General features: G+C 41.3%; 1 pseudogene; it reads left to right on the top strand.

The window, feature by feature from the left end:
- Nucleotides 1–5414: 5414 nt before the first annotated feature.
- Nucleotides 5415–27108, top strand: LOC121540643 (annotated as a pseudogene).
- The last annotated feature ends 775 nt before the right edge of the window (nucleotides 27109–27883 follow it).

The following is a 27883-nucleotide window of genomic DNA, read 5'->3' as shown; positions in this document are numbered from 1 at the left end:
GAAAGGAAAGGGGATTTGGGGAAATTGATTTTCAATACGTCCCAGAAACAACAGGGAATATTTCAGTGGGATGTGAAGCAGCAAAGACCACCAAGGGCAACTCTGTTACAAGAGAAGCTAGTGATTCAGTTAGACAAAGTAGGCCTAGACCAGTTAGGAGAAAAGTCAGACCAAAACGTTACGAAAACTAGGGATGGAGTAACAACAATAACACCAACACTTCAGTCTGTTATAACAACAGTGGGAAGCAATTTAACTCTTTCAACATTGATAGTTATTAAAGCCATAAATATATCGCATTTGATTACAAGGGAACCAATAGCTCCAGCACCAATTTTAGAACAAAAGACTGTTATTAAGGTTAGGAGGGGGGAGACAGCTCATCTTCCGTGTAGCTGTGAGAGATGGAGTGGGGGAGGGGACGTTCCTCCCACATGGAGAGATACTTATGGAGGATAAGTATTGTTATCAGGACCAGATGTAGAAGCGGTGCCCCCTAGTGAAAGAAAGTATATTTTGTACAACAATAAGAGGGTTGTGAATGATTGTTCACTTATGTTGCGTAATGTTACAGAGAAAGATCAGGGAGAATATATGTGTACTTATCTAGTGCAAGCGTTAAAATTTGTTCCGGTTAAGAATTATTGGTTAAAAGGCTATGTAATTCGTAAAGTGACGCTTATAATGGAAGATTTGAAATCTGGTGAAGCCTCCACGGTCACCAAAGGAGTTCAGGATAAGTTTATCACAGTAGTCACTCCAACAAGGAATAATACACAGAGAAAATCGGTAAATTTCCCACTAGAAATAATTAAGGTTAATACATCAACTAAATCAACTACTTTAATGGTAACTTGGAAGGATTTAATGGTACGACGGCAATAACAAATGTAGGAAGTATGACACCGACACCGACAACAACTTTTCTGAAATTAAACGATGTAACAGAAATGACTCAGCAAATAGTGGTAGAGAACAATATAGGTTCATCTGAAATAGTACAAGATAATATCATGGAAGTACAGGATGAGTTCTTTGGGTTCAACCTAACATCAGAAGATACATCTGATCAATACCGCTCGTTAGGGAAAAGAGACGCTAAATGGAAAGCATATGGATTTGATTCGTCTGTTTTGAAGATTAAAGATCAATGGGCAGGGAGAAATCTTTGGTTCCAGCAGTTAACTCATTCTGTAAGATCAGTGAGGAATCTTGAGGGTCCATGTCTGTTGAGAATTCCAGCACCAGAGACGTGGGGTTCGATTTTAGAGACGGTCGCTCAACCGCTATCAAGTGGGTGTCAGTCCTATGCGTTGAGATGGCTGTTGTATCATCAACGAGCATTGACAGATAAAGTAATGTCGTTGTCACAACATTTGTTTAAGCCTAGGTATAAGTGTTCTTGGTTAAATGAATTACCCTATGTGAATATGTTGGATGGTAAATAAAGTCCGGTAACAGCGATCCCTGAATCATTTGAGGTGAAAGTAGTGAGGGCTAAAAGTTGTTTGGTTCTAATAAAACATATGAGATAAGGGGTATGTTTATGGGAATATCAGATTGTGATGTTATATGATAACTTTGGGTATGCATGACCTTAAGGGTAGTAATGACAAATATAATGTAATTTTTTATGTTCCAGGTAGTAGGAACAGCAGGACTTTGATGGTTAAAAGATCAGCTTTTGCCTGTCAATGTAACTATTGGGAATTTTAGAGATATTTTGAGGGTTTGTGGTGATAAAGCATATATATTCTTACCCTATGGATGGATAGGATGTTGTTACATGTCAACGTTGAAGCTTCCATATGAGGCTTTTACCATTAAAAGAGGGGTAGCACCGGACACAGAAATCTGAAGCTAGGTTTGAAATTGGATGAAAAGAGACATGGCTACATGTCATAGTCTTCAAGCCTATCATTGAAGTATAAATCTAAGGGAGAAGGGGGGACTTTTTCCATGGTATGGTGTAACATTTGGGAAGATCCTATTGATAATGTTAGTTATACTTTGAGTCCCGGTAGTTCAGATATTATCACTAGGGTTTTATATGCATTGAAGAATATAAGGGATGCATTTGGGAGATCTGAGGGAGCTGGATGGTCAGCGAAGACTTGGTTGCAAGATCAGGTAGGCCAGTAGGGGCAGTGATGGGTTACATTTTAATTGCAGCTTTGATAGCACTGTGTGTGAGGTTTGTAATTTGTTACTGACCTTTGAGAAAGCTATGATATTGAGATAGGTTGGAGAGTGATGCCTGGAGACAACACTCAGATGCCGGTGTTGACTGTTCCTGATCTGGATGAAGATGGACAAGTGGAACTGAATGGATAAATATCATTTTTTATGTTTTGATAATTTTTTAAAAAAATGTTTCAATATTAGGGTGATTTTGGTATGATTTTATGAATCAAAGGGGGGAAGTGTATGAATTAATAATTATCCTAGTTCATTATTCTATCATTAATGTGATTCATGCATCATTTATATATCATTTTTATATTCTTAGTTGATATTGATGTTTAATTTGAAAGTGTTGTTTTGCAAAAGATACTGTTTGGTCTTTCCTTTTCTTTCAGAAGCATTTGGGGGAACATGTGGAGTTTGAAATACTCAAACAAGGACAATATGAAGGGACAATATGAAAGGACAATATGACTGGAGGAGATGAAACAAGGAGGGTGTGGCCGATTCCATCATCAACAATCCATTGGAAGTCGAGACTACGGGGAGATTAAGTGTAGTGGACTACATTCCAGTGTCTGCAATGAAATATAGACATATTTCATGTGTAATACATAATTTGTGTCATAGCCTTAGGGATTAATTTTTGTAGAAGGATATTTGATGTTATTGAATACATGTGAGGATCTTAGATGTTTTTGTTTATTTCGGTGATGCTTAGGGACAGGGAGTCTAGGCAGGGAGAGGTCCACTGTAGGGTCCAATGGGTTGACCAGCCTTAGAGTGGATATTTTTGGATAGGATTTTGTTTGCAGGGGCTTACATGTGTATTTAATTGCATCATAGTTTCAAATGCATTTACATTGTTTATGAGTTTATCGGGAGTACCGAGGTGGTTGCCTGGGGCAGAGGGACCGTGAGAGAATTTCACTGTCTTGATGGATGGATGGATTTGGAACGAAGGTTGCCGGACAGTTTTTCGCTCTTACACTCCATAAAGATTTGTTCATATTTCATAGTAATGTATACACACTTCATAAACAGTTATTCATATTTCATAGAAAGGTATATACACTCTAGAGAATAATGTTTTTTTGGTTTAATGTTAAAGATACTCAATAAGATAAATTGTTACTTGTCATAATCCTATTCTGTTTGTTTTCGAGACTTTTAGTTCGTCTCGAAGGGGGGGAATGTTGTGTATTGGGATTATGCCTTTGTTAAATGTTTTTCTTGAAGAAATGGAATGTTGTTTATGTTAGGTCAAATGTAGCCGTTTGTGGGGTGACGCCCAAGGGGAGACTGGTGATTGGCCAGAAGAGGGAGCCACCCATCTTTTTGCATTGTTTATAAATAGGGGCTAGACAATGAAAGGGCAGAGCGGCCATTCTGAGGCGTCGCTCTCCGGATGTCATGACATCTGTCACTTATGCTGAAGCTTGTGATATGAATAAACCTCATGATCCAAGTTCAGTATGAGCGGACTCCTTTGTTTATCAGCAATGATTGCCAGCACTCACTCGATACGACACATATCATTACATACAGTATAGAACACCATATAGAAGACACAGACATATCATTACATACAGTATAGAACACCATCTAGAAGACATAGACATATCATTACATACAGTATAGAACACCATCTAGAATCCCGAGTGGCGCAGTGGTCTAAGGCACTGCATCGCAGTGCTAGCTGTGCCACTAGAGATCCTGGTTCGAATCCAGGCTCTGTCGTAGCCGGCCACGACCGGGAGACCCATGGGGCGGCGCACAATTGGCCCAGCGTCGTCCAGGGTAAGGGAGGGAATGGCCGGCAGGGGATGTAGCTCAGTTGGTAGAGCATGGCGTTTGCAACGCCAGGGTTGTGGGTTCGATAAAATAATGTATGTGTTAACTGTAAGTCGCTCTGGATAAGAGCGTCTGCTAAATGACGTAATGTAAATGTAATCTAGAAGACATAGACATATCATTACATACAGTATAGAACACCATCTAGAAGACATAGACATATCATTACATACAGTATAGAACACCATCTAGAAGACATAGACATATCATTACATACAGTATAGAACACCATATAGAAGACATAGACATATCATTACATACAGTATAGAATACCATCTAGAAGACATAGACATATCATTACATACAGTATAGAACACCATCTAGAAGACATAGACATATCATTACATACAGTATAGAACACCATCTAGAAGACATAGACATATCATTACATACAGTATAGAACACCATCTAGAAGACATAGACATATCATTACATACAGTATAGAACAGCATATAGAAGACATAGACATATCATTACATACAGTATAGAACACCATCTAGAAGACATAGACATATCATTACATACAGTATAGAACAGCATATAGAAGACATAGACATATCATTACATACAGTATAGAACACCATCTAGAAGACATAGACATATCATTACATAGACTATATCATAGATGACATGTATAAATCCTTCCTTTATATTTCCTGTAACAATTTCCATTACAGTAGCCTTATTACTGGCTAGGGTTACTGCTGCTAGTACAGTGTAAGAATGAGGCATCACAGTACTTTTACACCACTGTACTAACAGGAATAATTACACACCAATAAACACACTGTAATGTAAAGTGTTACATCATTCTCAATGATCAGTCAATACATACGTATTCATTTCAGCTACAGTACATTGTATCCATTTCAAGTCCCCCCTCCCCCATTGTAGCTAATTATCTATAACACATTGTACAGTTTTACAACCACGTATTAGTTATTATGGATGGTTATAGTTAGTGTCATAGCACATACGTTTAAGGCATTACACAATTCATTAAAAGCATTATATATATGTACTTCATAGAAACTGTTACCCTTTATATATTCTAACCACTCTATTTAATTTATTCCATATTAAGGGCCCTAACCTAGGAACACAAATCTTTGTCTCTATTAACATTGCGAACAGTTCTCTCTCTCTCTCTCTCTCTCTCTCTCTCTCTCTCTCTCTCTCTCTCTCTCTCTCTCTCTCTCTCTCTCTCTCTCTCTCTCTCTCTCTCTCTCTCTTTCTCTCTCTCCCTCTAACCCCTCCCTCCCTCTAACCCCACCCTTCTGGCAGAACCAGGAAGTCCCACAAACTTTCGTCTGAGGAAACGAAACTGATCTGAGTCTCTGTGTCGTCTGTCTGTGTGAGAGTGAACAACCGTCCAAATGGCTCAGCAGGGAGTTCTGCTGGACCAGGACCAGTTCTGTTGTTCTGTCTGTCTGGATCTACTGAAGGAGCCGGTGGTTATTCCCCTGTGGACACAGTTACTGTAGGAGCTGTATTGAGGGCTGCTGGGATCAGGATGTTCTGAAAGGGGTCTGTAGCTGTCCTCAGTGCAGAGAGACCTTCACTCCAAGGCCTAATCTGAGGAAAAATAACATGTTGGCTGAAGTGGTGGAGAAACTGAAGAAGACAGGACTCCAGGCTGCTCCCCCCTCCTGCTCTGTGCTATGCTGGACCTGGAGATGTGGCGTGTGATGTCTGCACTGGGACCAGAAAGCGGAAAGCCCTCATGTCCTGTCTGGTGTGTCTGGCCTCTTACTGTGAGACTCACCTCCAATCTCACTATGAATCTCCTGCTTTGAAGAAGCACAAGCTGGTCAAAGCCACCGCACAACTACAGGAGAAGATCTGCTCTCATCATGACAAACTGCTGGAGGTTTACTGTCGTACCGATCAGCAGTGTATCTGTTATCAGTGTGTGATGGATGAACATAAAGGCCATGATACAGTGTCAGCTGCAGCAGAGAGGACTGAGAAACAGGTAAGACCAGAACTACTTGTTGGTGACTGTCTGATAAACAAATAATTAAAGATACAGTAGGAACTAAGGCTGTTTGAATATGAGATCATTCAAATGAAATCAATCCTCTGCAGAATAAATATGAACACAAACCTTGAGTATATTGAGTTTGATCCAAATGTATCACCATTTTCTAAAGTCAAACACTATTATCATTCTGAATGCCCTTTTATAAGTCCAAAGTTCAGCCTTAACCCTTTGATACGTGTACGCCTACCATAAAACTATAATCTATCACATAGCAAGATAAACAAATATAATATTGGAAAGTGACTTCCTCAAGATTATATACCTTCCTCTCTATGTGCCCTATGTCACATTACTATACTATTGATCTAGTGGACAAATAAAGCTTGATAGCTCATTGAAGAGTCATTCTCCACAGAGGCAGCTGGGGATGAGTCAGCAGAATGTCCAGCAGAGATTCCAGGAGAGAGAGAAGGAGCTGAAGGAGCTCCAACAGGCTGTGGAGTCTCTCAAGGTGAGTATTGTTGACCAGAGGAGACACACCATTTCACTTCTCTCCTCCAGTCAGAGAGAGACAGGCCTCTATCTAATCCCACTGACCCCACTGTTGGAAACAGGACCCCTTTCAGAGAACACACGGCTTAATGTAACTGACGGGATATGAACCCGGGTCTACTGCGGGAGAAACCAACATCTTGGGGGTTCGATCCCGCGACCACCCATACGTAAAAATGTGTGCACACATGACTGTAAGTCGCTTTGGATAAAAGCGTCTGCTAAATGGCATATTATATATTATTATCTTACACCAAGAGGAGATTCCCTAATGGGCCGACACTGATTTTAAAGTCACAAGTGGGCTACCTCATCACATAACCATGAGTAACCATGAGTGACTCATGTCCGCTATACATTAACAGAGCTCTCTCTCTCACTCTCTCTCAATTCAATTAAATGGGCTTTATTGACATGGGAAACATGTTACATTACCAAAGCAGGTTAAATAAATAATAAACGAAAGTGAAATCAATGATCAGAAATTAACAGTAAACGTTACACAAACGTTTCAAAGTAATAGAGACATTTCAAATGTTATAATTCAAGTGAAAACAGAGTGAGTCAGACCCGAGTTCTGGAGGTGAAATGGAAATGAATGAGGGAGACTTAAGTGAGGTAGAAGGTGTGGTGAATAGCTCAGAACCAGAACCTGGCATCAATGGACATGATAAAGAAGAATCTGGTGCAGTAGGGAGTTACATTTTTTGGAGAAAGTGGATCCATACCTTTTGGCAGATCCATTTGTGGTTTCAGGGTGGGTGGGAAAGGAGTTGGGTGCAGTTGAATCAGTGAAGGTAACCTGTAGTGGACTTGTGATATTTGTTTGTGTTTCTTCTGACCAGAGGGAGTGGGCGCTCCGTGTCACGCAACTTGGGTCATGATCTGTTTCTTGCTTTGCTCTTAGGAACAGGGCACCATTGAAAGGAGTGATTTCTGGGATAGCATTAGTGTAGAAGTGGAGCAATTGAAGATGAAGATTCCTGGTGTTTGTGATTCCCGCCGTTTGGTGGGACGCAGACCCCGTGTTGAGCGTGGTGAAACAGAGGAGTCACTGTCAGTCCTTTTGAGTTTTGAGTCTTTACCCGATAAAGTCATGTTAGGATATATAAGTTATCCTGTTAGAGCTTTTGTGGCGAATCCACTGTGCTGATTCAGGTGCAACGTTTATGGTCATGTTGCAGCAGTTTGTAGGAGGGAGATTCCAAGATGTGGGAAGTGTGCAGGAGGGCATGGGATAGAGGTTTGTGTAGTTTCGGTGGATAAAGTTGTGTGTGTCAACTGTTGGGATGCCCATGTTGCTGGGGATTGGAAGTGTCCGGTGCGAGAGAGGCAGGTTGAGGTGGCTAGAGTAAGAGTAGTGCAGAAGGTGTCATATGCTGAGGCAGTGAAGAAAGTAGAGGAGGATGGGTCAAGGGTGAGAGATCCTGAGAGGATCCCTGTGAGTAGTAGATCTGTGCCAGCACAGAGGGATAGGCCAACGAGTGATATATGCTTTAGTAAAGATAGCTTCTTAGCATTCATAGCAATGGTTATCAACTGTACCGCACAAATGGAACGTAAATCAAAGAAAAAATATGTTGTGGTGGCAGCTGCAGAGAAGTATTTGGGCATACAAGATTAGACTTCAGAAGAGTTCCAGGGTTTGTTGAGTGGTGGTGTCCCGTCCTCCCAGGCCGTTGGCATGGTGCAGGAGCAGATAGGGTCAAAGTAGTGGAATGGGGTAATGGGTATTTAATGAGTTTAGGGTTAGTTGGAAGGGTGTTTTTTGTATTATTATAATTTCCCCTTTTCCCCTTTTGTATAACAAAGTATAATGGATTTATATTATAGTCCAGTTGGGGGCGGTAATGCAACATATTGGATGCCAACCGCCGTTAAACTCCAAAGAAGAAGAACCATTATATTATGGCTATGTACAGTGTTGTAATGATGTCTCTGTCTCTCTCATTCATTAACTCTCGCGGTAGTTGGTTGTGTGGGTCTCTGGTTATGAATAGGGTGCTGACAGACAATTGTAATATACTAGTAGACAAGGCAGTGGTTTTGGTTGGACAGTTGGAAAGCTTGCTGATGAGAGTGGTTTGAGGAGTTGGAGGTTGGCCCTTCTGTGGTGATAGGGGATGTTCCTCCATGGTTACTCCCAGACCCTGTTGTTGATCTAACCTTGGTAGAGAAAAGGAAAGATTGGTCAGAAGTCAGTGATATAGTGAAACTGGTTGACAATTACATTGGTAGAAGTTTTTATGCTTTTTTACCGCTTTTCACAGATGGATCCAAGGACCCAGATAGTGGGCTCACAGGAGCAGGCGTTTTACATTCCTGAATTTGATGTGCAGATATGTAGAAGACTAACAGATGAACTGTCAGTATACTCAGTTGAACTGTTGGCGATAATAGTTGCCCTCCAGTGGGTGGAGGACGTACAACCTGTTAGAATTATAGTATTCTCAGATTCTTTGTCTGTATTGAATAGTTTATCATCTGGTAAATCTAATAGGAGTTACCTGCTATTGGAGGTATTAATGTTATTATGGAGAATTGAGAGAATAGGTGTAGTAAAGAGATTCTGCTGGGTCCCAGCACATTCGGGTGTGGAAAGGAATGAAATTGTAGACCAGTTAGCTAAAAGAGCTTTGAAATGAGATATAATTGATATTAATGTTCCACTGGGTAGAGGTGAGGCCAAATGTAAGATCAGAGCCATTTTGATAGATGTGTGGCAGAAGAGATGGTACTCTGAGCACAAGGGCCGGCATTTATATGAATAGTTTACAGTTTCACAGAAAGGTCGATGGACCAAGATTCAAAGGTCAGATTAGGAAGGAAGAGGTGGTGTTTACTTGATTGCGCTTAGAACATTGTACATTGATCTCGTCATTACATCTGGTTGGCAAGCATGGGAATGGTTTGTGTCTGGAGGGGTACGGTCGATGAAACGGTGGAGCATGTGTTGTTATATTGTTGTAAGTATGTTGAAGAGAGGGAAAGATTGAAGTGTAGGGTCATTGAGGTTGGACGGGGTTGGGGGGTTTGGAAGGGATTTTGGGGATGGGGGAGGGTCTATTAGAAGTTAGTAGGGCTCTTCTTAATTTTCTCAGAAGTACTGAGTTAGGTAGGAGGATTTAGAAATGTTGTAAACCGTGATTGACCACACACTCCACCACACTTTAACGTTGGTTTGTGGACCGCCATTATGTCATAGAAGAAGAAGTTGGTTTTGTGGTTCGTGAGGAGGGCTACTATTCTTTTTTCTTTTGGTTCTTGCGTATTTTCTGAATGTATTTTCTCATGGTGGAGGGTTTGTTTATTGGTTTCCACTGTTTATCGTTTAGAGTTGAGCGGGGAGTAGGAGTAGGGGTGGTTTGTTAGGGCGGCGTGATGGCCTCAACCGAGTGGAGAAGAAACGCTGTCGCTGCGGGTGCGTTCCGGAAAAAGGTGTGGAGGAAGTTTTGCTCATGGTCGGCGAACAGGTTGGAGCAGAACATATGCACTCTGCATCCAGAATGAACAAGGCGGTGGTCGTGTTAATGAAAAAGGTTTGTCTTGTTGCGAGTGAAATTTTTGTGAGCGGTGTGTTGTTGCAGATTTCGCCTCTTTCGACAAGAGTTGTGGTGGCTAATCAGCCTCCGTTTATTACTTACGAACAGACCGCAAGTAGTTGGTTCGTTTTGGTAATTTTGCAAGTGGTTTTCGTGTGCTCTCGGCTGGGTGGCAAGTGTAGTCCGTTAAACATGTTGTCTCTTTTCGTAGACCAATATTTGTTTCTTAACAATCTTCAAGGTTACGCAGGGGAGGGGTGGGCACGAGGGTTTGCTAGCACAGATAGTTTTGGGTGTTTCTAGTGTGGGGATGTATGGCATAATGTTAGTGCAGACAAGCGCGACCAGCCGGCAGCGGGGGCTGGGACTAGGCTGGACACAATACATTTTGAACGCCTTTTCTGATAAAACTACTTCATTGCATCCGCCATGAAGCCCAGTTTCATAATATTACCATATGTCCCAGATGCTCGCCGTAGTTTAGAAATAATAGGGCATGTTTCACCCTGCCAGCTCCTATTAGTTGTATTGAGCTCTGTGGCACCAACTTGCCTAATGAAAGTTCTATTCCCAGCCCATTGTTCTGCGTCACAATGCCAGCTTCACTATTGCTGGTAATGAGACCAGCCAGTATTAACATTGTGAGCTTCACCTCAGGTAACTTATTATTAACAAGGTTATGACTACTTGGTGAGCAAACTCACTGTTCAGCTGGGTACACGTTGTGGTGACCCACAGTGCTACGTATGGTTGGCGCATAGCAATCAAACATTAAACATTTTCTGGTCACGGTTAATCATATTTTCTTTCAGAAAAAGGTGTGTAACCTAAACAAAACGCATGTCCGTCCTCTTTTTCAAGATGTGGACGATTTTAAACAGCCATAATAAAAAAAATTTCAATTAAGAAATAACCTTTACATTTTTTCTATATTACTGCTGGGTAATTTGATATGCGTCGAAATCTGTAAGTTCGTAGGCATTGAATTGAGCGAATGCTGCGCAGGTTCACTGAGTTGTAAACTAAATGGATAGGTGTAGCTCATTAATTTATAGATCTGACACAGTTGCTACCTCAGATAATGAGCCTAGCAAGTGTCGTGAATGAGGTATGTAGTACCACAGAAGGCCACAGGGAGGAGCAAGAGAGCTATAAACCTATTCATTTTTTTGATTTAAATACCCTAAACCTAACAATCAATCAATCAAATGTGTTTATAAAGTCATTTTTACATCAGCAGATGTCACAAAGTGCTATACAGAAACTCTAACCCTACTTATAACCTATTTTAGCCTTAACTCTAACCCCTAACCCTAATTCTAGGGTAGGGTAGCCTAGAACACGTTTATAAACTATTTTAGTAATACTTTTATGTTAGTAAATACCATTATAGTACTAAAAAGCATTTATTGTTATTTTTTAAATAAAACCTATGTAACCTTTATTAGTCATTTTATTATATGTATTATTGCAAGGCAGAACACTTGATAAACAACACATTTGTTTTATTTTTTAAATGTGGTTTGAACTGGGTGTGACCTAGTAACCTCTATGTGAAAGTCCAGCAATTGGCATGTCATAGGTGGGGCAGGTTTGAGACTGATCTACAGAATTTATAAGAAAAATACACTTTATTTCTCAGCTGCCTCACCAATGTCTTTACGTGAATTACTATGAAGCATCAGTTATAGGCTACAAGCAGCAATATGATTGACCATAAAATAGCATGCAACCAAACACTATGTCCCATCATTTTCTAAAATTGTCACTCATTACTTCACAGTTAGCTATATATCTCGTATTAGGCCTGTGTTGCTTTTGGGAGAGCAACAAAATATGAACTATAGCAGGTATTGAACCCCGGCCAAATAATCACTAGTCAGATGCGCTAACCTCAACCCTAGTTAACATGCGTTATAAAAACCTTCTTAATATCTCATATTTGGAGTAAACAGCCTCGGAATAGAAAAGACGAGTGCATCTTCCAGCCCGCCAATAAATTACATCATGCAACCCTCAAGGTTAGGAAATTAACCTCATCATGCCACTCACTTGCGCAGGAGTTTTCCTGTGAGGGGGAGTGGTGGTATATCCAGGGAGAGAACTAAACTAAGCTTCTGAAATTTCATTCGTGGTCTTATGCTGCCATCTATTGGAATTATTAAGCAATTGCAGTAGTACTGAATAAAGTGTATATACTTACTAAAGTAGTAATTACTCGGAATTGCGAAATATAAAATGTTCTAGTTCATTTTATCACTTACAACCATAAAATAACAATTTATAGCATAACAAACAATGAAACTGACATTAACCAAAAACACCATACATTTAGTTAATTATATATTCAAAATATATATATATATATATATATATATATATATATATATATATATATTTAGATGGTTGTCATTATCACCCCCTTAACATAAAGACAGACACTGGATACAGACAATGAAAATGAGCTTTCTATATAAAACTGGTAGCTCTCAAAAGAGCCTTTGCTTTGCTGAGCAGTTCGTTTTCAGGAGTGTGCTGCCTGCCTGCCTTCAGAGGAGTCTGTCTGTGAATAATGTAAAGTTAATAAGTTATTGCCACGCTTTCACAGAGGCCCTAGTTTACATTTACATGTGAGTCATTTAGTAGACGCTCTTATTCAGAACGACTAGGGTTATGTGCCTAAATCTGTACAAAGGTACATCGACAGATCTTTCACCTAGTCGGCTCGGGGATTCGAACCAGCCACCTTTCGGTTACTGCCCAACGCTCTTAACCGCTAGATTACAAATCACAAAATGTTAAACACAAAAAGGCAAATGGTCGTAGATAAATGGTAAGCTGGTTAAATAAAAGACTGATCTTAGAACTTTCAGACTGCCATTGTTTTGGGGAAATAGGGACATGTCTGTTTATTTCACCAATTATGTCAAATATATGTATTTATTTTAATGGTTTAAAGTTCTACACCATTTGAATCAGGATAATCTCCTTTTTGTAATGATGTAAGACTGGGCAGCGTACTCCGTTGTCATCAAACGCCCCCAATTACTTTTTGCCCTTGGAACTCTGAGCTCCCCCCCATTGTTTTCCAATGGAGAGGCATGCTGGTATATTTCGGAAAATATCTCATAATGTGTATATTTAGTTTCTTTCATGTCGGACACCATTTTAATCAGTATAATCTCCTCTTTCTAATGACATCAGGTTGGGCAGCGTACTCTGCTGTCATCGATCGCTAGACCAGAAATAGTCAGAAGTTAACATTTTTTCCCTACTTCCTGGTAATGCAGACATAAGCACACTTGGCACCATCAAGGTGTGGATGTTTACTTTCTACACCAGTTGTTATTTATTACTTATTTTTTTCTGTTTCATCCTAAAAACAGATTGTAGTGGTGAAATAAAAAGTAGACATTTTTTGGTGCCATTTAGGGAAAATTGAATTCTAAGGATCATTCCAGTCAGAAGAGGCTCAGTGATGGTTCGCTTCAATTCATTTGCTATGGCTTCATGAGCAGAGGCAGGTTGCTGAAGACTCCGGTCGACAAAGGTTTGGTGGGCTCATCCCAGGAAATATTGGCTGTCATTGGGGAAGAGGCTCTGATCAGGGGGGAAGTGCAGGGGGGCAGACTGGGGAGGAGGAGGACGACAGTACCGTGCCAATATAGGAGGAAGAGGGGGGAGGTGAGTCTGCGTGAGCGGAGGAGGAGGCCTCATTTTCAGACGGCTCATTGGATCCAGAGCTGACAGCCAGTCAGGCTGAGGGCCCAGTATATACGGTGAGAGAACTTTCTAGGTTCCTGATGGAGACTAAAGGGGAAAAAGAAGGTTCTGCTGGAGTCTTATTTGATTGATCCTGGAAGGTTTGTAAGGTCAGTACAACACGTGATGAAGAATGAGGGGTTTAGTGTCCTCTCACCCAGGAAGCGGTATAGGCTGAGAAAATGGGTCATGGGTTCTTAAGGACATGTCTTCAGAATCTGCTTAAATTGATGTTTTTTTCTGGCATGGCAGCTTTATGGGCTTCTCTACTGGTTTCTGATTGTGGTGATTTCCCTCCCATCTCTTATGGAGATTTCACGGTTAGACTTCCTTAACATGAACGGCGGCAGAGACTGGGGGAATATGTCAAACCAAAACATTTAAACATGATTATTTTAGCAAGAGACACACAGTGATGTGATTAATGAAGTGTATTGGGGTCTGGTGGAAGGGGGGCGCAGGTGCTGAGCCATGGCACAAATCTTAGTGCAGGGGTAGCAAAAGAGGTGTGTAAGGGTAGGTTGTTAGTGGTTAGAGCCAAAATCAATGACCTTGTCTTTGCTTTCATAAATGTGTCTGCACCTAGTACAGGGTGTCGTATCGATTAAATGCTGGCAATTATTGCTGATAAACAAAATGGTCTGCTCATACTGAACTTGGATCATAAGGTTTATTCATATCACAAGATGTCAGCATAAGTGACGGATGTCATGACACCCGGAGAGCGACTTCCCAGATTGCAATGGTCGCTCTAACCTCTTCTTCGTCTAGCCCATACTTATAAACAATGCAAAAATATGGGTTGCTCCCTCTGCTGTCCAATCACCTGTCTCCCCCTGGGCGTCACCTACAACTGGCTACTTTTGAACTAAAATAAACATTCTCTCCGATTCCACTTAAAACATTAACAACGTCATAATCTTCATATACGACATTCCCCCCTTCGAGACTAAACAGTCTCGAAAACAAACAGAATTTAATTTTATTTATTTAACCTTTATTTAACCAGGAAGGGCTCATTGAGATTTAAAATCTCTTTTTCAAGAGCGTCCTGGCCAAGATAGGCAGCACCAAGTCATTACAAAAAATTACAGACAGACAACATGAAAAACTACAAGTAATCTAGTAAAAACCATTCATGAATTCACAAGAGTATAACAATATCAAAAACAGCAAATTAAAAACATTGACAGGTCAGGGAATCAGCCTCAAAATCCTTCATCAGAGATTTAAAAACACCAATCGGGACAAGTTCTTCCAGTTTAAAATTATTTTGTAAGGTGTTCCAAGACGATGGCGCAGAGTACATAAAAGACCTTTTACCAAATTCAGTTCGGACATTTGGAACAGTTAGCAGGATAAAGTCCAGTGAACGAAGAGAGTACCCACCACATTTCTGAACAATAAAAATAGAATAGGATTATGACAAGTAACAATTAATCTTATTGAGTATCTTTAACATTAAACCAAAAACATTATTCTCTAGAGTGTAAATACCTTTCTATGAAATATGAATACATGTTTATGAAGTGTGAATACATTACTATGAAATATGAACAAATCTTTATGGAGTGTGAGAGCGAAAAACTGTCTGGCAGCCATCGTTCCAGATATCCATCCATCAATCAAGACAGTAAAATTCTCTCACGGTCCCTCTGCCCCCAGGCAACCACCTAGATACTCCAGATAAACTCATAAATCCTTATCAATGCATTTGAAACTATGATGCAATTAAATACACATGTAAGCCCCTGCAAACAAAATACTATCCAAAATGTCCACACCAAGGCTGGTCAACCCATCGGACCCTATAGTGGACTTCTATCCCTGCCTAGACTCCCTGTCCCTAAGCATTCACGAAATAAACAAAAACATCTAAGATCCCCACATGTATCCAATAACATCAAATATCATTCTACAAAAATTAATACCTAAGACTATGACACAAATTATGTATTACACATGCAAATATGTCTATATTTCATTGCAGACACTGGAATGTAGTCCACTACACTTCATCTCCCCCGTAGTCTCCTCTTCCAATGCATTGTTGATGATGGAATGGGAACCTTTCCACACCTTCCTTGTTCCATCTCCTCCAGTCATTGTCCTTTCATATTGTCCCTTCATATTGTCCTTGTTTGAGTATTTCAATCTTTACACTTTCCCCCAAATGCTTCTGGAAGAAAAGAAAAGACCAAACAGTATCTTTTGCAAAACAACATTTTCAAATTAAAACATCAATATCAACTAAGAATATAAAAATTATATATAAATGATGTATGAATCAATATAAATGATAGAATAATGAAATAGGATAATGTGATTCATTCATACACTTCCCCCCTTTCATTCATAAAATCATACTAAAATCACCCTAATATTGAAAAAAAAATTGAAAAATGATCAAATATTCAAAAAAGGATATTTATCATCAATACTCCATCCAGTCCCACTTGTCCCTCTTCATCCAGATCAGGAACAGTCAACAACGGCATCTGAGTGTTGTCTCCAGGCATCACAACTCCAACCTATTTCAATATCATAGCTTTCTCAAAGGTCAGTAACAAATTACAAACATCACACACAGTGCTATCAAACCTGCTATTAAAATCTGAACCATTACTGCTCCTACTGGGCCTAACTGATCTTGCAACCAAGTCTTCGCTGACCATCCAGCTCCTTCAGATCTCCCAAACGCATCCCTTATATATTTCAACGCATAGTGATACTATCTGAACTATCTGGTATCAAAGTATAGCTAATATTATAAATATGATCTGCCAAAAATGTTACACCATACCATGGGAAAAGTCCCCCCTTCTCTCTTAGCCTTATCCTCCAATGATAGGCATCAAGACTATGAAATGTCGCCATGTCCCTTTTCACCCTACTTCCAAACCTAGATTCAGATTTATCTGTGTCCGGTGCTACCCCTCTTATAATGGTAGAAACTCATATGGAAGCTTCAACGTTGACATGTAACAACATCCTGTCCATCCATAGGGTAAGAATATATACGTTTTATCACCACAAACCCTCCAACTATCTCTAAAATTCCCAATAGTCACATTGTCAGGCAAAAGCTAATCTTTTAACCATCAAAGTCCTGCTCTTCTTACTAACTGGAACATAAAAAGTAACATTATATTTCTCATTATTACCCTTAAGGTCATGCATACCCAAAGTTATCATATAATCATCACAATCTGATATTCCCATAAACATACCCCTTACATCATATGTTTTATTAGAACAAAAACAACCTTTAGCACTCACTGGTTTCACCTCCAATGCTTCAGGGTTCGCTGTTACCTGATTTTCCTTCCCATCTAACAAATTACCATAGGGTAATTCATTTAACCCAATAACACTTAAACCTAGGCTTAAACAAATGTTTTGACAATGACATTATTTTATCTGTTACTGATTGTTGCTGATACAACAGCCATGACAAAGCATAAGATTGACACATACTTGATAGAGGTCGAGCGACCGTCTCTAAAATGTTTGGTGCTGGAATTCTCAACAGACATGGACCCTCAAGATTCCTCACTGATCTTACAGAATGAGCTAGCTGCTGGAACCAAAGATTCCTACCTGCCCATCCATCTTTAATTTTCACAACAGAAGAATCAAACCCATCCATTTAGTTTCTCTCTTCCCTAACGAGCGGTACTGATCAGATACCTCTCCTTGTCTGTCATTAAAATCAAAGACCTCATCCTGTACCTCCATGATAGTATCCTTCACTATTTCAGATGAATCTATATTCTTCTCTACCACTATCTGCTTTCCTATTTTAACCCTAATAACAGTCTGTTCCTCTAAAATTGCTGCTGGAGCTATTGGTTCCCTTATAATCAAATGCGATATATTTATGGCTTTAATAACTATCAATGTTGAAAGAGTTAAATTGCTTCTCACTGTTGTTTTAATATACTGAAGTGTTAATGTAATTGTTGTTACTTCATCTATTTTCCCTAAGACTTTTAACTCCTTACTTGTATTTCCCTCTATCACCACTAGTGTCACTTTTTTAGCTCTCAGTCCTACCTCTAATCCCTGACTTTCAACCTTTTGATTATAAAAAAATACACCCACAATTACCTTGATCTTCCTGCTGGGAACTGTAAGTATAGATACTCAATCACCCTTAATCTTCTCTTATCATTCAACAACGCATACTTTCTCAATGCATCTGCTCCTAACAGATCTAAACTCCTACCATATCTATCTTCCCACTAAACTCTAAAATGTCCTTCACTCCTGTTCTCTCTCTCTTACTATTAACTTTGAAACTTAGCTTACTGTCTTAGAGTTCCTTCAACCCTAGTTCTCCTAACTTTTTTAATCTAATCTTTTCTCCTAACCTTTAAAAACCTTTTCCACTGATTTATTCACAAAATCCCTTTACCACCAAATTTTTTAGAATATGTGATCGGGAAGTCCCCACCTGCTTCTGACTTCTTTACACACAGACTTGGCAAACGACTAAACACCTTTTAGCCTAGTTTGAAATCTCTTGGTGTAGGAATGTAACCAAGAATAACAGTCACCCCTTTTAACTTTATTCTTCAGACAGATTGTCTAATAGGCAGTCTAATAGATTATCATCCTTCCTATGATATTATCTTTTTAAGCAAATATGATTCCCAAAAACCCTATTATTTTTAAAATCTTCTACCAGACAGCCATCTAGTGTACATCTTATTGTACAGTTCAATTTACACAATGCATCTCTTTCCCACAATGCATAGGTATATGTTCTAATATTAGTATGTCTATTTTAATTTCTCTTTGATTTTTTATAGAAAAGCTCAATTGGTTCCTTAAGAGTAATTAGCTGTTTTACTACCTCAAATCCCTATCCTAATTAGTTAATTTTACATAGTGAGATGTTTAACCTCTTTAGGCTCAACACAGATAAAAGCTTTTCCACTATTCACTATCACTTCTCATAGTCCCCTGTTTTTACTTCAATTGTTAGATATTTTCTCTTCTTCTCTAATCGATGCTATCAGCTGACACCCTCCTTCGTATCTTCTAGGCTCTAGAATCCTTAGGGTTCACCTGGAGAACAGGTGATCTTCACTTGCTCCTTTATCTTCCTCAGAAATGTCCTCTGTTGTTTCCTCCTGGCGCATTGCACTCACAGGTAAAGTAACCAACCTGTCCACAATTATAACACTCTTCTGAAAGTTGCTGGAAGTGTAGCTGAAATCTTCCTCCTCCTTCTAAACCTTCTCGTCCTCTTCCTCTCCAACTCTGTGTCTGTCCAGAAACTGGCTGTGGATATGAAACACCTGGTACCGCCCTTGGTGGCTGGTACAATTGCGGTTGGCCTTGTTCAGTTGAAGCTGTAGCAGTGATTGTTGATTTGGTTCACTCTGATTCTTCATAACCAAAGCTTCTCTTCTCCTTCTTCACCAGTTGTATGATTGAGTTTTTTTGAGAGTTTCTTCTTCTTGTTCTTTCTTGTTGTTGACATATCAGGATTCTTCAACAGCTTATATTCTAAGTTCTGTCCTCGACATATCATCTTCCATCATCTTCTTACTAGTGGCCTTTTTCCTTGGCCTCACTGTATTCTTCTCTTAGTTTCCAGACATCTCGGTTTTTCTTACTTCTGGAGTTTTGGATTCATCTTTCTGGTCGTTTCTGCTTGTCCTCTATCTATTATTCGTTCATCTTCATCTCTGATGCAATAATCACCCTCCTGGATGATCACTGGAAGCTGAGGATAAACATCCCTAAGCTCTACTTCCTTCTCATAAGGTGGGTGTCTTTTTGCTGAATCCGTGTGTGAGAAAGGTGTACTAACTTCTGCCATTAGTTTTTCTGTCGCCTTCTCTTCCTTTAGCATTTTCTCTATACCTTTGTTTATCTTATCGCTGGAATCTTTTATCAGTTTTTGTTTGAGAATGAAGGGCAACTTTTGTTTCATTGGCCGGATAACCTAGCACTACTTTAGTTAAAGGATTACTATTTTGTACTATATCAACAGGTGTAATCACCTTCATAGCCTTGCTGTCCTTTCTCCCCTTGTACCAACCCTTTTATATTCCTTTATTGTGAATTATTTTATTTTAGACTATATAGCCTATGGCTTCCCCCCTTTAATTATTAATATAAACCAAACAATCAATCAACAAAAATATGGATTTTAAAAAAATTAAATTAAAACTTTTATTCAAAAAATATTTTTTATTAAAATAAAAAATCAATTAAAAAATCAATTAAAAATTATGAATAATTAAAACCAATTTTTTATTTCTATATCCTATCTTACCAATTTATCAATTAGTGGCTATCTTACCACAACCCTGTCACGAACAGAAGAGGACCCAAGAGCGCAAGTTCAAATTCAGAGTTCTTTATTCAAGGTTACAGGCGGGAAGAGGAGTCCCAGGGGTGTCAGGGGTCTTTCAGGGTCCTCCTGTGGGTACCTGTGCTCCGGGGGTCACCAAATGTCCGGGGGTGTCCAGTCCAAGTGCTTAGTGTGTGTGTTCCCCAGTGATGGAGCGGCGTATCGGGCTGAGGGTGGTGAAACGTCTGGGCACGCTCCTCTGGTGGTCGGAGACCTGGGGGAACACACACACACAACAGCAATATGAATGGCAGGCAGAAGTACTGATCAGGGCTGGGCAAATATCGTGGTGAGAGACAGAAGGCAGAAACGAGTTACCGGAGGGGCTGAAGATCGGAGAGTAGTCGAGGTCCAGAAGGCAGGTTGGGATAGACGGGGCAGTAGAACAAGGAGGCAGTCAAGAAAGGATCGGTATCACAAACAGGAGTCAGAGCGCAGACAGGCAGGTTACTGGTCCGGGTTTGAAGACGATCTGACAGGGCTTGGCTGAAAAACAGGGCTTGATATACTGGGAGAGGTAGTGGGGAAATGCAGTTCAGCTGGCAGAGTAATTAGAACAGAGTGAGGCAAGGTGAGGATGGTGAGTGGGAAATGCAGTGCAGCTGGCCAGGTAACAAGAGCAGAGCAGGGCAGGTGGAGCTAGTTAGGCTGAGTAGAGAGAGGGAGGTGAGCAGAGTGGAAGATAATTGAATGCAATTAATGTTGCTACCAGGGAGAGAGAGTGCTCATGACACAACCCATCAGGAAAGAAAATGCAAGTAGTCAACTTCAGACTACAATCCCAAAAACAAAGCCTCTAACCCTACAATCACTACAATACCCATAAACCCCCTTGCTTTATAAGCACCCAATTATTTTAATTTTACAGAATAATGTCAGTACTTGATTTCCAACACAACCCCTAATCAAGCCAAGTGATGCACAGAAACTCCAAAATGCAATTTTATTCAAATGATCAGTCTGTTGCCAAGCCTCTGTGAAATTGTCATAACATCAAATATCCTGTAGGGGAAGATTTTGTAAACAGACCAGTACCAAAACCTTTTTGACTCGATCCCCGTCACGTGATGTCACGTCCGCACCTATCTTTCTTTCTCCCTCTCTCTCCTCTCGTCTCGTCCTATCGTTCCTCTCATATGACAAAAGAACAGAGACACAGAAAAAGATTTTAGTAGTTAATGCAATCACTGAGTTATTTCAACCATATTCAATATTCCCCCACTCACATTCGCTCTAAGACTTAAACTCAGGACTAAATAGATCGCTCAAAAACATTTTTATTTTATTTATTTATTTAATTATTTTTATTTTTGATCCGTCAACATATCTCTCTCATTTATCCATTCAATAGGTCACAAAAACAGTTTCATCTTTAACCAACAGCCGATGTAACAACCAAAATACACCATTAGACTCTAAATGTCTAATTCTTTGTTCCTTTTTGTTTGTCTCAGCCTCCACGCAACACAGTGTAACAGAGGAGTGACCTATTTACCCAAAATCCCCTTGTTGTAGTTTTAGTAAACAACGTGTTGTAGTTTAGTACCGTAAACCAACGTCTCATAATCTCGTGCCATAAACTCCCCCGTTTTGTAGTGTAGTGTCGTAAAATTAAACGTGTTGTAGTTTAGCAAAATCACACGCATGCGCGATACATTCAAAAATACTTTTTCACCGTGGAAGGGAGATTCTTAGCTCTCTCCCCAACCCAAATAGACAGTTAACAGTCCTGCTGTACCTCCGTTTTCCCCTCATAGTCAAACAATAACACTTAACAGAGCTCATACTTGCATAGAACTCTGAATTCTACACACACAAATATAATTTAAGAGGCTTTATTCCATCGCAATGGCCCCCTTAGGTCACACGTTAACATGTAGCACGCAACACAATTAGCATTTAGCATTAGCATTAGCCTTTATGTACAATGTGGCATGAAACACAACCAGCATTTAGCATTAGCATTAGCATTAGCCTCTAGCTAACCTGTGGCTTGCAACACGTAACAGGTACCCTGCACTGCCCTTTTATTTGTCTTATTCTCTACCGTTTGTGATGCCGTGAGTTCAATGACCATCTACTGAGAGATTACCCCAAGCAGACACTCCGTCGGATGAAAGATGAGCAATAATCACAATCAGATAAATTTTAGAACCCACCTAATACCCATCTAACGCGCAAGAGGATTTTCGGCCCATCCTGGATGGCCCTCCCTGGGGTCTTACACGGTACAGTGCCCTAATGTATACGTATATCTGCCTTGTACATCTGCCTTTATCCCTACCATCGATTGCTCTAAAATTCCAAGCTTACTCTCCCCCCTTTTGCACTGTCTACCAGTGCAACAATTTATAATGATTAGCCAGACCCCCAGTTCTCAGCAATAACGCCACACGAGGCACATTTCGGTCCTACTGGTACATTTCTCCAGTGCACAATCACATAGCATCCAAACTAACAAACTTCCAAAGCGGTGAGGAAAAACTCACCCTTTTCTGGCCATGATTCAGAACGAGTTAGCTTGGCGGCAACGAATGAAACAAAGAAGAGATGCAGACCAGCCCCACGTTGGGCGCCATTTGTCGTATCGAGTAAATGCTGGCAATTATTGCTGATAAACAAAGGAGTCTGCTCATACTGAACTTGGATCATAAGGTTTATTCATATCACAAGATGTCAGCATAAGTGACGGATGTCATGACACCCGGAGAGCGACTTCCCAGATTGCAATGGTCGCTCTAACCTCTTCTTCATCTAGCCCATACTTATAAACAATGCGAAAATATGGGATGCTCCCTCTGCTGTCCAAACACCTGTCTCACCTGGGGCGTCACCCTACAACTGGCTACTTTTGAACTAAAATAAACATTCTCTCCGATTCCACTTAAAACATTAACAACGTCATAATCTTCATAAACGACAAGGGCTCAGTTCTCTGTTTCACCAGGGCCCAGGCAGGTGTCCTATTGGAAATTCAATGTAAAGCTCTTCCAAGATGTCACTTTTTGCTCAAACTTCCAAGGCTTTTGGGAGAGGTGGGGACAGCAGAAGGGGGAGTTTGAGTCTCTCAGTCAGTGGTGGGACGTAGGGAAAGCACAGATTCAGGTTTTCAGTCAGCAGTATACATATTTTTCCTCTTCAGAGGCCAGGAGAGTACTGGGGGAGCTTGAGTGGTTCATAAGTGAGGTGGAGGCTGAGCTGGTGGGGCAAGGTAGGGCGGGGCTGCAAGATAATCTATCTGAACTACGCAGGGACCTAGTGGCTTTCATTTCAGAGAAAGCAAAAGGATCACTTGTAAGAGCTAGTTTTTCCATGTTGAGGGAGATGGATGCTCCCAGTTATTTTGGGTTGGAGAAACAGAGTGGGGAAACCAAGAAAATCCATTGTTTACGTTTGTCTGATGGGCGTGTAACTTCTGTTGTGGGGAGATGAGGGAGCCTGATGGGTGGGTAACTTCTGTTGTGGGGAGATGAGGGAGCCTGATGGGTGGGTAACTTCTGTTGTGAGGAGATGAGGCTGTGGAGTTGTACTCTGATTTATAGAGGGCAGAACTCTGTGATCCTGGGTGTTCTCAGGTTCTGCTCACAGACCTTTACAAACTCTCTCTGTCACAGAGAAATCAAATAGACATTTCCCAGGCCTTTCACAAACTCTCAGCTGCTGTCTCTCAGACAGTCTGCCTGTGGATTTTTATAAAAAGTTCTGGGGAATTATTTTACAGGATGTGTGTTGCGTGAGTGCGTCGGGGTGGGGGAGCTGTCGCTAAGCTGTAGACGGGAGGCTTTGACTCTCCTGCCCAAAAAAGGGGATTTGAGTGACTTAAAGAACTGGAGGCCTGTGGCATTGCTCTGTTTGGACTATAAGGTCTTTACCAAGGTCCTCGTTAACAGACTCAAGTCCCACCTGGACTCTATTGTACACAAGGACCAAACGTACTGTGTACCAGGACGCTCAAACACAGACAATCTGTTCATAATCAGGAGAAAGCCTTTGATAGGGTGGACCATGAATATCTGTTCAATGTGTTGTTTTGCTTGTGGGGAGAATTTTGTGGCCTGTGTTCAAATGTTGTACGCTGGGGCTTCATGTATGGTCAAGGTGTGGGGAGGGCTCAGTAGGCCAGTCTGGGTAGGGAGGGGCATTCACCAGGGACAGTTCCATCATTCTGACTCAAAGTGGCGCAGAGGCTACTGTACCGTACGGAGGTGGGCTGGAGGGAACCAGCATGTGCTCTGTTGAGGAGGGCTGGTGGTTTGGGGCTGGATCAGCAGCTCTTCATCATGCGGCAGGAGAGACTCAATACAGCAGGGGTCTCTGATTTCTATGCTGCAGTACTGAGGGCCTGGCAGCTGCTGAGGCCCACACCAGAGGGGGGTGTGGTGCCTGGGCCATGGGTATGGGAGGAGCCCATCTTCCACAACCCACTGATCCTGTTGAGGTCCACTCATTCAGCCATCCTGCAGGGACCTTTAATGGCAGCAGGCATCATGAGACTAGCAGACCTGCGGCTGCCGGGGGGTGGAAAACCCCCCAAGAGTCAGCACAGCAGGCGGGACTAACGTCTCTTAGGCTGCTGGAGAGAGTCATGGGGAGGTCCAGGAGGCTCTGCCTGACCCAGTGAGGAGGGGGCTGGATCAGCCTGAGGAGGGGCCACCACCGTTTCCACCACTGCAAGTGACAGCAGAGACTGGGGACTGGCAGGAGAGTCCGGAGGACTTACTGACTTTTAACACTCTGAGCCTGGGGGAGTTTGAGGAGGTGGGGGGTAAGGTGCTGTACACCCACAGTGTCAAGGTTAGACACATCAGGAGCTTAGCGGGAGTGAAGGGGCATCAGTGGCAGGGGGTTGTGGGGGCTGAGAGCATGGCAGGGTATAGGTGGAGGGTGCTCTATAAGCTCCCAGTGCTGGAAAGGTCAGGCGTCCTCCAGTGGAGGGTATTACATGGAGCCCTGGACACCAATAGCTGGTTGGCTCGGGTTGACCTGGGAGTTGGGGAGGGGTGTCCGTTTTCTGCAATGACAGACTGTTCATCATGTTTTTTCTGTGTTGCCAGGGTAATGCCATTACTGTTGACGCCTTAGGCTTGAGTTTGAGTTGTACAAAATGATCAACAGTGTGGAGATGTTTCAGGAGGTATGGGGGCTCAGGGGGGCTGTCTGTACGGCTGGAGAGGAGGGGTTGGATGGACGGTTGGAATGTGGTGCTGGATGGTGTATTGTACTGTGGTGTTGGGTACTGGATAATGTGATTGTGTGGAGGTTGTGGTGTCACGCAATGTGTTTTTAGGGGTGGGGTTGTTAGTGTAATGAGGATGGCTCATTAAAGTAAGACAAGTCTCTCTCTCTCTCTCTCTCTCTCTCTCTCTCTCTCTCTCTCTTAACAGAGCTCTGCACAGGCAGCAGTGGAGGACAGTGATAAGATCTTTACCGAGCTGATCCGCTCCATTGAGAAAAGGCGCTCTGAGGTGAAGGAGCTGATCAGAGCCCAAGAGAAGGCTCTAGTGAGTCAAGCTGAAGGATTCCTGGAGCAACTGGAGCAGGAGATAGCTGAGCTGAGGAAGAGAAGCACTGAGCTGGAGCAGCTCTCACACACAGAGGATCACATCCATTTCCTCCAGGTAACTCAACTGCCTTGATACATGTGATATGAAATTAAAAGTCTCAATCATTTGGTTCTGCTCCCTCTCACTCTCTCTCTCTCTCTCCCTCTCTCTCTCCAGAGTTATCAGTCTCTCTCCAGTACCAGTGTATCTTCAGACTTACCCAGCATCGTTGTCCGTCCTCTTCAGTACTTTGGAGATGTGAGTAAGACTGTGTCTGAACTGAGAGAGAAACTAGAAGACGTCCTTAACGGAGAATGGACCAAGATCTCCACTACAGGTGTGTTGAAAATAATAAGAACATCAACTTTAGACCATTGAAAGTTCCCTACTAGTCATATACATGTGGAATATGGTATGATGATAACATTCCCTCTCTCTGTGAATGTGTTTGTGTGTCTGTAGTGAATATAGTGGAGGTTGTACTGCCTCCAGAGCCCAAGACCAGAGAACAGTTCTTACAATGTGAGTCTCTTTATTCTGAAGTAACTAACAGTCTCTTTTTACTGACACTCCTAACAATCCCTCTAGAAATATATAGCAATAGTAGATCTAATCAAAGACTGGGTATCTATCAGACTCCTCATATTTCTCTGATTTGATCTCTGCTGTGCTCTAATCAAAGACAGGGTAGATACAGTATCTGACTTCACTTATTATTCTAACTCCCCTCATTGGTCTCTGCTCTGCTCTTCTCCCAGATTCCTGTCAGCTCACACTTGACCCAAACACAGCAAACACACACCTGTCTCTGTCTGAAGGGAACAGAAAGGTGACCTATACAGGCCAAGTCCAACCATATCCTGATCATCCAGACAGATTCACCAACTACAGTATGGTTCTGTGTAGAGAGGGTCTGTCTGGACGCTGTTACTGGGAGGTGGAGTGGAGTGGGGTGTGTGTTACAGCAGTCTCATATAAAGACATCAGCAGAACAGGGACAGATGGTGGATTAGGACAGAATGACAATTCCTGGAGTTTACACTACTATAGTGGTGGTTATTGGTTCAGACACAATAATGTTAAGACTAAAGTATCAGGCCCTCAGTCCTCCAGAGTAGGAGTGGACCTGGATCACAAGGCAGGTACTCTGTCCTTCTACAGTGTCTCTGATACAATGACCCTCCTCCACAGAGTCCAGACCACATTCACTCAGCCCCTTTATCCTGGGTTTTATCTCTCTGGTACTGCTGAGCTGGTTAAACTGTAGTAGGGTCCACATAGATACTAGTCATGCTGGTGTAGTCTATAGCTGAGCTGGTTAAACTGTAGTAGGGTCCACATAGATACTAGTCATGCTGGTGTAGTCTATAGCTGAGCAGGTTAAACTGTAGTAGGGTCCACATAGATACTAGTCATGCTGGTGGTGATGGTCCCCAGATGTGATGATTCATTCTGCTCTGTTTTATGTACAATTATTTGACTGATTTGATTTTCAGAAGATGTTATGAATTACAATTCAATGCATTCATATTTGTGCAATGTTTTAATCTTGTACATTCACATTAATCATATTGATGTGTTCTCTGTCTCTATGTAAATTTCCTCAGTATCATTGAACAGCTTGTAGTCTCGGCCCTAATTGATGTGTTCTCTGTCACCTGGAGCTGCATGGAAAATGCTCCAGGAACAAAAGGACAATTCCCAAGGACTAGTCAGCCCACTACAAGCTGGAATAACTTACTTTCTACTTAAACCATATGGGCCGGTTTCCCGGACACAGATGAAGCCTAGTCCTAGACTAAAAAGCATGTTCAATGGAGATGTCCGGAAATCCGACCCTAAATTTGGCATCTTTCATTCTCCCATACTGCTCAGTCAAGCAACATTAAACCTGTCCAGCAGGTGGTGCTATTGACCAAACAATAAAAACAGCAGATATCTTGACTTGTCACTCAGTATATCAGTAATGTTCAGAATTGTACTTTAATATCATTGGAGATTGATGGTCTTTTTAATCCACTACCCAGAGTCAGGAACAGATGAAGTTAGGTCTTCTACTGTTCAGTTATTAAATATGATTAATGGTGATGGG

The sequence above is a fragment of the Coregonus clupeaformis genome, unplaced genomic scaffold (genome assembly GCF_020615455.1).
Source record: "Coregonus clupeaformis isolate EN_2021a unplaced genomic scaffold, ASM2061545v1 scaf0046, whole genome shotgun sequence".
Lineage (NCBI taxonomy): Eukaryota > Metazoa > Chordata > Actinopteri > Salmoniformes > Salmonidae > Coregonus > Coregonus clupeaformis.
Note: the sequence above shows the minus strand (reverse complement) of the source record. Positions and strands in the feature narration are given on the sequence as shown.